This window comes from Leuresthes tenuis, unplaced genomic scaffold, assembly GCF_036924035.1.
Source record: "Leuresthes tenuis unplaced genomic scaffold, fLeuTen1.0.hap1 SCAF_23, whole genome shotgun sequence".
Classification (NCBI taxonomy): Eukaryota; Metazoa; Chordata; class Actinopteri; order Atheriniformes; family Atherinopsidae; genus Leuresthes; species Leuresthes tenuis.
In genome coordinates, this window is record NW_027325377.1 from 11,918,546 (window position 1) to 11,929,143 (window position 10,598).

At 41.7% G+C, this 10,598-nt stretch overlaps 1 non-coding gene and 1 pseudogene across 1 annotated transcript; one reads left to right on the plus strand and one right to left on the minus strand.

The window, feature by feature from the left end:
* Nucleotides 1-3,751: 3,751 nt before the first annotated feature.
* LOC140283400 (U2 spliceosomal RNA) lies at nt 3,752-3,928 on the minus strand (annotated as a pseudogene).
* A 4,985-nt stretch (nt 3,929-8,913) lies between these two features.
* Nucleotides 8,914-9,104, plus strand: LOC140283563 (U2 spliceosomal RNA). Its single transcript, XR_011910157.1, has one exon. It is a non-coding gene; the product is annotated as a U2 spliceosomal RNA (small nuclear RNA).
* The last annotated feature ends 1,494 nt before the right edge of the window (nt 9,105-10,598 follow it).

Sequence of the window (10,598 nt, forward strand, 5' to 3'; positions counted from 1 at the left end):
ATGTTTTCTAGCAATTATTGATGGACATTCAGACCTTCTTGCAGCTGAACACCTCCGCTCCCGCTTTTGATGGTGTATAGTCGGGCTTCCGAGCCTTTTCTTCCCCGGTTTTTACAAATTATGGTTGGACATTTAGACCTTCTTGCAGCCGAAAACCTCCGTTCCCTCTTTTGATCATACATTGTCGGGCATTCGCACCTTTTCTTACCCGCTTTTTACAAACCATGGTCGGACTTTCACACCTTTTAGTAGCCAAACAACTCCGCTCCCGCTATTGATTGTGTACAGTCGGGTATTTTAACCTTTTCTTACCCGCTTTTTACCAATTTTAGTGGGACATTCACACCTTCTTACAGCGGAACACCTCCGCTCCCTGTTTTGATCATTTATGGTCTGGCAATACTACCTTTTCTTACCCGTTTTTGAGTTATTATGGCTGGACATTCACAGCTTCTTGCAGCCGAACACCTCTTCTCCGGCTTTTGATGATGAATGGTCCGGCATTCTTTTCTAACACATTTTTCAGCAATTATTGTCGGTCATTCACACCTTTCTCATCAGCTTTTTACAAATTATGATCTGACATTCACACCTACTTGCAGCCGAACACCTCGGCTTCCGCTTTTGATGGTGTATATTTTGGCATTCGAACCTTTTCTTACCCGCTTTTTACAAACCATGGTCGGACTTTCATACCTTCTTTTAGCCGAACAACTCCGCTCCCGCTATTGATTGTGTAGAGTTGGGTATTTTAGCCTTTTCTTACCCGCTTTTTACCAACTATGGTCGGACATTCACACCTTCTTACAGCGGAACACCTCCGCTCCCTCTTTTGATGGTGTATGTTCTGGCATTCGAACCTTTTCTTACCCACTTTTTACAAACTATGCTCGGACATTCACACCTTCTTGCAGTGAAACACCTCCGCTCCCTCTTTTGATTGTGTATGTTCGGGCATTCGAACCTTTTCTTACCCGCCTTTTACAAACTATGGTCGGACATTTAAACCTTCTTGTGGCCGAACACATCCACTTCTGCTTGTGATGATGTATAGTTGGGCATTCACACCTTTTCTTACCCATTTTTCAGTAATTATTGGTGGACATTCAGACCTTCTTGCAGCTGAACACCTCCGCTCCCGCTTTTGATGGTGTATAGTCGGGCTTTCGAGCCTTTTCTTCAACGGTGTTTACAAATTATGGTTGGAAATTCAGACCTTGCAGCCGAACAACTCCGCTCCCTCTTTTGATCATACATTGTCGGGCATTCGCACCTTGTCTTACCCGCTTTTTACAAACCATGGTCGGACTTTCACACCTTCTTGTAGCCAAACAACTCCGCTCCCGCTATTGATTGTGTACAGTCCGGTTTTTTAACCTTTTCTTACCCGCTTTTTACCAACTATGGTCGGACATTCGCAGCATCTTACAGCGGAACACCTCCGCTCCCTCTTTTGATGGTGTATGTTCGGGCATTCAAACTTTTTCTTACCCGCTTTTTACAAACTATGGTTGGACATTCAAACCTTCTTGTAGCAGAACGCATCCACTTCTTCTTTTGATGATGTATGGTTGGGCATGCGCACCTTTTCTTACCCATTTTTCAGGAATTATGTGTGGATATTCACACCTACTTGCAGTCGAACAGCTCTGCTCCCACTTTTGATTATGTTTGGTTGGATATTCGAACCTTTTCTTAACTGCTTTTTACAAACTTTGGTCGGACGTTCACACCTTCTTGCAGCCGAACACCTCCGCTTCCGCTTTTGATGGTATATATTCGGGCATTCGAACCTTTTCTTACCCACTTTTTACCAACTATGGTCGGACATTCAAACCTTCTTGTAGCCGAAAACCTCCACTCCCTCTTTTGATCATACTTTGTCGGGCATTCGCACCTTTTCTTACCCGCTTTTTACAAACTATGCTCGGACATTCAAACCTTCTTGTAGCCAAACACATCTACTCCTGCTTTTGTTGATGTATGGTTGGGCATTCGAACCTACTTGTTGCCCGCTTTTCATTAATTATGGGTGGACATTCACACCTTGTCACAGCCAAACACCTCCGCTCCCTGTTTTGATCATGTATGGTTGGACATTCGCACCTTTTCTCACCCGCTTTTTGCAAACTATGGTCGGCCATTCACAGCTTCCTCTCCACCATACTTGTATGGTGGGATATTCACACCCACTTGCATCCGAAGATCTCCGCCCCCACTTTTGTTGATATTTAGTTGGTCATTCACACCTTACCCGTTTTCTTGCCGCCAAACACCTCTGATCTCGCTTTTGATGATGTAAGATTGGGCATTCAGACCTTGCTTTTCCTGCTTTTCACCAACTATAGATGGACATTCACACTTTCTTGCAGCCGAACACTTCCGCTCCACCTTTTAGGTTTCTATCACACCTTTTTTTTCACCGCATTTTATAGATTATGGTTGGAAATTCTCAACCACTCATCCGAAGACCTCTCCTCCCGCTTTTGTTAATATATTTGAACTTTAGTCAGACATTCACACCTACTTGTAGCCGAACACCACCTCTCTAGCTTTTGATGAGGTATGGTCCGGGATTCTTACCGTTTCTAACACATTTTTCAGCAATTATGGTAGGATATTCACACCTTCTTGCAGCTGAACACCTCCTCTCCCACTTATGATCATGTGCGGATTGATTTTCGAAAATTTTCTTTCATGTTTTCTAGCAATTAATTATGGACATTTAGACCTTCTTGCAGCTGAACACCTCCGCTCCCGCTTTTGATCATACATTGTCAGGCATTCGCACCTTGTCTTACCCGCTTTTTACAAACTTTAGTCGAACATTCACACCTTTTTGCAGCCGAACACAGTTTTTTGCAGCCGAATTTGGGCATTCGCACCTTTTCATACCCACTTTTTACCAACTATGGTCGGACATTCACACCGTCTTAAAGCGGAACACCTCCGCTCCCTCTTTTGATGGTGTATGTTCGGGCATTCGAACCTTTTCTTACCCGCTTTTTACAAACTATGCTCGGACATTCAAACCTTCTTGTAGCCGAACACATCCACTCCTGCTTTTGATGATGTATGGTATGGCATTCGAACCTACTTGTTGCCCGCTTTTCATTAATTATGGGTGGACATTCACACCTTGTCGCAGCCAAACACCCTGTTTCGATCATGTATGGTTGGACATTCGCACCTTTTCTCACCCGCTTTTTGCAAACTATGGTCGGCCATTCACAGCTTCCTCTCCACCATACTTGTATGGTGGGATATTCACACCCACTTGCATCCGAAGACCTCCGCCCCCACTTTTGTTGATATTTAGTCGGTCATTCGCACCTTACCCGCTTTTGGCAAACTATGGCCTTCTTGCAGCCAAAAACCTCTGATCTCGCTTTTGATGATGTAAGGTTGGGCATTCAGACCTTGCTTCACCTGCTTTTCACCAAATATAGTCGGACATTCACACCTTCTTGCAGCCGAACACTTCCTTCCGCTCCACCTTTTAGTTTTCTATGGGGCATTCACACCTTTATTTTCACCGCATTTTATAAAAACACCACAGGAACACCGTATTGAGGCTTTGTTCTGACCGCTCATTCGGTGTCGCGTTTCTTTCAAGCATTTCTCCTGGTTAGCCCGCACTCGGCTCGCTCCCAGAGCCGTGTTAAAGTCTACTTCGCATTCACTCTCTTTTCTCAGCAGACTAAAAGAAACTTCCATCCTGCACCGCTGTTAGCTTTTTCACAAGAGCAGAGGAGAGCGCACCGTTCCCAGCGGCACTGCAGTACCGGGTCGATGCTTGGAGTGAACGGAGCAAGCTCCTTTTTCAACTCCTATTGATAAAAATCCATTTAATATGTAGTCCTTGCATAGACATATCACATATTAAACTGATAAGTACAGATGGATTATGTGCAATTAGTAAAGAGAGTAGAGGACGATCTCTCTCGTTGGAAGTCCTTACCTATATCACTTATGGGGAGAGTTACAACCAGTAAAATGATGATACTACCAAAAGTTAACTATTTGTTCTCAATGATCCCCATAAAACTATCTGCTACTTGGTTTAAGTCACTAGATTCATGCATCTCCAAATTTCTGTGGAAAAACAAACCACCACGTATTAGTTTAAAAACCCTACAGAAGACCAAGGACAGTGGTGGATTAGATTTACCTCATTTTCAGCACTATTCCTTAGCCAATAGGTTACAATATATATCAAAATGGTTTAAACCTTGTTGTTGTCACAGTTCCCAGAGACGTTGTAATCATTGAGGATTCTATATTCACCCCCTCATTAGAGGCACGTGTTGCAGATTGATGACACTGAATCTTCTTCTCTGTTCATTGCTGGCATCATTCCCAGCATCGTAAGTGTTCGTGGCATTGTTAGCCTCTTCTTCTGGATCTTGATATCGAGCATCCTTTTGTATTTCTGGTTTGTAAGTCCTCTCTCTTCGTTCACCGGAGTCTTCGTCTCTTTGTCCTTGAGTTTGGTGATTTTTTCTTCTTTTGATGCCTTGACACAGTGTGACAGGTGATACCACATGGGAGATCCTTTAACTTGGACTGCTGTCCCTGTGCTGCGAAATGGCTGTGCTGCTCAAATGGTCTCTCCTTCATCATATACACAGTTATTTATACATCACCTTCCACCATGAAGCGTTGTCCCTTTTTGTTTCTCTCTTTGTTCTTAAAATGCTGTTATAAATGTCTAAACCAATCCATTAAACTAGATCATTTTGGCAGTAAAGCGATCTACAATGTGCTTGGTCGCAAAGCTGCTCATCTGTGGTAAACAGCTCTTCAGAAAGGCATTCTTCAATTGATTTCACTCATTTTATGTAATAATTTTGTGATTTCCTACAAAACTACACTTCTTCTCCCATCTGTCTGAGTATTTAATATTGTCTGGGTCCCGTTAAAACATGTATTTTTCCCATCTAATTCCTTGTTTGCTTTAAAACAAGTATTCCCCATTTTCTATCCCTTCAGTAGCCAACCAGTTTGTATGGAGTACACTGGAGCAACTTGACTGATCAGTAAAACACTGCTTTTGTTGTCACCGCAAGGCTTCCCCCGTCGGTTGTTTCACTGAGACACTACTGAGTAACTACAACTCAACACAGTTTATACACATAACATTCATATACATACTAACAAACAAACAAACAATAATTTATCGCAATTTTCTCATCTCTGTTTGAACGTACACCCAGGTAAATATTCCTGTAGTCTTCTCATACCGACTATGGACCCATTCATTGTTTAACTTCACTGTTTTGCAAATCCTAATTGGATATTACACATTGACATTGAACTTTACTGGATAAGCAGGTCTTCATTGCATTCAGCAGCCTATATGTGAGCATTTATGTGTAAGCTGTTCTTCTTTGCATTTATCAGCAGCAAGCAATTCTTCACTGCACATGCATATGTAAATAGTAAAACAATTCCAATGTGTTAGCGAAACCTTCTATATCACAGTGGTTTCTAAGGTCTATTTTAAGTTCTTTGCCATCAGTGAGATGACATTGTTTACAAAGTGTGTCAAATTATCACTGAAGATCTTTTCAGGAATTTCAAATCTAGAAATGAGTTATTTTACGCGTGATTTTGCTACTGAGAGTGCATCTGCTTGTGCACATGGAAATATTTCAGACCATTTGGTAAAAACCTCTGTTGTCACTGAGCAGAATCGTTTCCCTTAACATTAATTTAGTTCAATGAAATCTACAAAATAATGAAATAATGAAATCCAAACAAATATGTTGAAAAAGATACACTGGCTTAGGGAATTATCTTCGTTTTGGTCTTAGATTGCCCTGTGGAATGTATTTTGCACATATTTGACCTGCTAGACAAAACTTTATTCATTTATTTATTCTAAAAAAAATTTTTTAATAATTAGTAAAACCATATGCTGTAAAAACCTGGTTCATTATTGCTTCCATCCCTCCTGTTGAGACATGACATGGTCCGTGGCTCAATACTGCAGCATATTTAAACAAATTCTTTGGCAGTATGGTTTTCCTTCCGGTCATTCATACGAGTCTATTGTAGATGGCAATTGAATAACATCTAATAATGCTAAAATATTTGTAGTTTATACATTTAGCTGTGGATGTCAACATACCTGTTTTTCTAATGCTGTGTTAACACATGTACAGTTGAGAAGGCATACTGACTGTCAGTGTAAACGTTAACAACCTTTTTGTTATTTAATTTACAAGCTTCAGTTAAAGCTACCAATTCGACTGCTTGAACAGAGTAATTTTTTGGTAGTGGTTGTTTTAAGAAAACTTCAGTTTCTGTTACTACTGCAAATCCTGTAGCATTTGTGCCATCAGGGTTTTTTTCTTTGATCTGTTGAATAAATATAGTTATTTCTGCATTTTCATAATGTATATCAGTTAAGTCTGGCCTGGGTAAAACACTGATGGTTATTTCTGACATGCAATCATGAGGCTTTCCATCTGTGGGGTAGGTAGCAGTGTGGATGGATTAAGTGTAGCACATCTCTCGACAACAAGGTGTGGCTGTGAAAGAAGAACTGTTATGTAGGAGAGATGTCTGGTAAAGATATTTTGTTAAGTAACCATATCACAGCCACTGCATGAGGTACCTTAAGTGTTAATGGGTGAAATAACACCATTATTGTTGATGCCTGCACTGCCAATGGCTTCTGGCCATTGATTCAAAAGTACGATCTCGTCCCTTTTTCCCCTTTCAGTGGACACTGGCCCCTAATTACCGCAATTCAGCAGGGGGTCTTTCATTAGGAGTACTGGACTCCCCCGTGCACAGTTTCAGCTCCGACCCTGGACAGCGGAAAAAACGTTGAGATCTGGTTTGAGGACCCAATTGTTGAGAAAAGTCTCTCAATGAGACTCAGAGTTGCTGGAGTCAGTTAATGCAAAGGTTTAATCTTGCAGCAAGTTCAAGAATGTGTGTGTGTATGGGTGTATGTGTGCGAACGTGTGTGAGTTTGTGTGTGTGAGAGTTTAAAGAACCTGTAATCCACAGGCAGGCCTTAACTAGTATGGCACGGGTCCAGCCTGTCTCATCTTTTTTGGAAGGTCCAGCGCTCGGCCGTAACCCTTCTGTCTGTTTGGACTCTCACATACATTCGGTTAATCATAGAAAAACGAGAACAAAACTTTTTAGCCCCTTAAATTCATAAAACAGACATGGTGCAGTTATTTCCATTCTAGAAAATAAGAGTAATCACCACCATTCCTATAAATTCTGGATATTCTAACAATCTGAATCTTTTTTAAATGTTCGATGAAGCCCTTTGCTGTTCTGTTTAGAGACTCAGCTGATCATAAACCAAGTTTTGCTCTTGAACCAAGCTTCTAAACTCTTCACCTTTTTCATTTCTCAGTTAGTATTCACTTTAAAACTGATTAAAAGAAAAATTAAATGAATGCCTATCAACAAATGTGGGATCTAAACTCTAGTGCTTCCTCTAAAATAATTTCCTTTCTCAATTCAGAAATGTGTGTGTGTAAGTCACAACACCCGTGACACCAAAACGGCTTTCTTTTCTCTCTTTTCTCTACACTCTGCACTGTGAGCACACACAACAAATCAGAAAGGCTTTTTTCTCTCTTTTCTACATTATGGACTGTGGGGACACAAAACCGCTCTCTCTTTTTTTTTTTTTTATTGTGTGCCAGGGCGTTGTCTCACGTATTAGATTATGCTTAAGATACGAATGAGTTTATCAGTCACATCAGAATCCATATATACTGATCCTCCCGTAATAAAATGGTCGGATCTTATCAAACACACTTTGTTTCTTGTGACAAGTCAGCGAAACAGCGTATACACGTCAAGACACTGAATCAAGTTTGCCACAAGAACTCATAAGTTTGGCAGTATTGCTCTGCCGTCAGCAATCATACACCCATTTTATTTTCATGAGACATGTGCAGGCACCTGTTCATCTACTGTTCTATCACTATGAATTAGTTTATCTATTATCAATAAGGATACTTCTACAACTACTATCAAAGTATGTCCGGACTTCTTATGTTGTCAGTTGCTATATATGAATAAGTGGGTTGCTACTGAAAAGCATTAAGCATGTCACACAGCCCAAACATATAACATTTCAGGACACACCACACAGTTAACAACCACAGTGAAGCGTGTCAAAGCCCAAACATGTAACATTCAACAGGACACTTACACAACACATTCAAATCAAACAGTCAGACAACATACAAGAACCTATACCCCAGCCGGCATTGCTCCCTGCCTATTTTCCTACAACTCACTATGTGTGTGCACACCTTTATTCACAAACTCTTCAACTTATACTCTTTTACCGAAGCTGCTACAGCTCGATTGGCCAAATACCCTTAGATCCTATTTCGGTGAATTTGACATCTGCCTTGCATGTAACAGATTAGCGGTTTAGCAGTTTTAATTTAGTTTGAGTGAAGGAATTCATTTTATAGCAAAATCCGAAATCGTGAAGAACTCATGGAAGTAAGCTTATTCTCGGATTCCTGAATCTTTAGATTTGCTCTTTCTTTTACTGCAAAGTACAACGTTGAGCAGCACTAATGAGTTGTTTCTATTTTTGGCAGGCTTTACCTTTGCGGATGAAGCCCTTTCTGTCTGTGCAAAAGAAATCTTGTTACTGTGCAGAGTGACTTCTCTGAGTAGAGTCGCCTTACTTGTTGCGACTGTGCCAATGTTCGAAGCTGGAGTGCAAAGTTGTTGCTTGAATGGTGCTCGCTGGAGCGTGCGGTAGTGTAAAGTTATACCATTTAAAAGGGCTGAAGAGTGCTCAGTGCAGCGGGTGGGCCGAGGTGCAAAGTGACACTATGGCCATAAAAAGAACACCGCTACAAGTGCGCATTGTGCCAGGAAGGGCCCTCGGACGTGAACCAGTGGACAGTTATCGCTTCTCGGCCTTTTGGCTAAGATCAAGTGTAGTATCTGTTCTTATCAGTTTAATGTCTGATGTGTCCTCTATGCGAGGACTACATATTAAATGGATTTGTATCAATAGGAGTTGAAAAAGGAGCTTGCTCCGTTCACTCCAAGCATCGACCCGGTACTGTAGTGCCCCTGGGAACGGTGCGCTCTCCTCTGCTCTTGTGAAAAAGCAAACAGCGGTGCAGGATGGAGGTTTCAGGGAGCCCAAGATGAAACTTTCTTTTAGTCTGCTGAGAAAAGAGAGTGAATGCGAAGTAGACTTTAACACGGCTCTGGGAGCGAGCCGAGTGCGGGCTAACCAGGCGAATTGCTTGAAAGAAACGCGACACCGAATGAGCGGTCAGAACAAAGCCTCAATACGGTGTTCCTGTGGTGTTTTTATAAAATGCGGTGAAAAAAAAGGTGTGAATGCCCCATAGAAAACTAAAAGGTGGAGCGGAAGTGTTCGGCTGCAAGAAGGTGTGAATGTCCGACTATATTTGGTGAAAAGCAGGTGAAGCAAGGTCTGAATGCCCAACCTTACATCATCAAAAGCGAGATCAGAGGTTTTTGGCTGCAAGAAGGCCATAGTTTGCCAAAAACGGGTAAGGTGCGAATGACCGACTAAATATCAACAAAAGTGGGGGCGGAGGTCTTCGGATGCAAGTGGGTGTGAATATCCCACCATAGAAGTATGGTGGAGAGGAAGCTGTGAATGGCCGACCATAGTTTGCAAAAAGCGGGTGAGAAAAGGTGCGAATGTCCAACCATACATGATCAAAACAGGGAGCGGAGGTGTTTGGCTGCGACAAGGTGTGAATGTCCACCCATAATTAATGAAAAGCGGGCAACAAGTAGGTTCGAATGCCATACCATACATCATCAAAAGCAGGAGTGGATGTGTTCGGCTACAAGAAGGTTTGAATGTCCGAGCATAGTTTGTAAAAAGCTGGTAAGAAAAGGTTCGAATGCCTGAACATACATCATCAAAAGCAGGACTGGATGTGTTCGGCTACAAGAAGGTTTGAATGTCCGACCATAGTTGGTAAAAAGTGGGTATGAAAAGGTTCGAATGCCCAAGTTCGGCTGAAAAAAACTGTGTTCGGCTGCAAAAAGGTGTGAATGTTTGACTAAAGTTTGTAAGACAAGGTTCGAATGCCTGACAATGTATGATCAAAAGCGGGAGCGGAGGTGTTCAGCTGCAAGAAGGTCTAAATGTCCATCATTAATTGCTAGAAAACATGAAAGAAAATTTTCGAAAATCAATCTGCACATGATCATAAGTGGGAGAGGAGGTGTTCAGCTGCAAGAAGGTGTGAATGTCCTACCATAATTGCTGAAAAATGTGTTAGAAACGGTAAGAATGCCGGACCATACATCATCAAAAGCTAGAGAGGTGGTGTTCGCCTGCAAGTAGGTGTGAATGTCTGACTAAAGTTCAAATATATTAACAAAAGCGGGAGGAGAGGTCTTCGGATGAGTGGTTGAGAATTTCCAACCATAATCTATAAAATGCGGTGAAAAAAAAGGTGTGATAGAAACCGAAAAGGTGGAGCGGAAGTGTTCGGCTGCAAGAAGGTGTGAATGTCCGTCTATAGTTGGTGAAAAGCAGGAAAAGCAAGGTCTGAATGCCCAATCTTACATCATCAAAAGCGAGATCAGAGGTG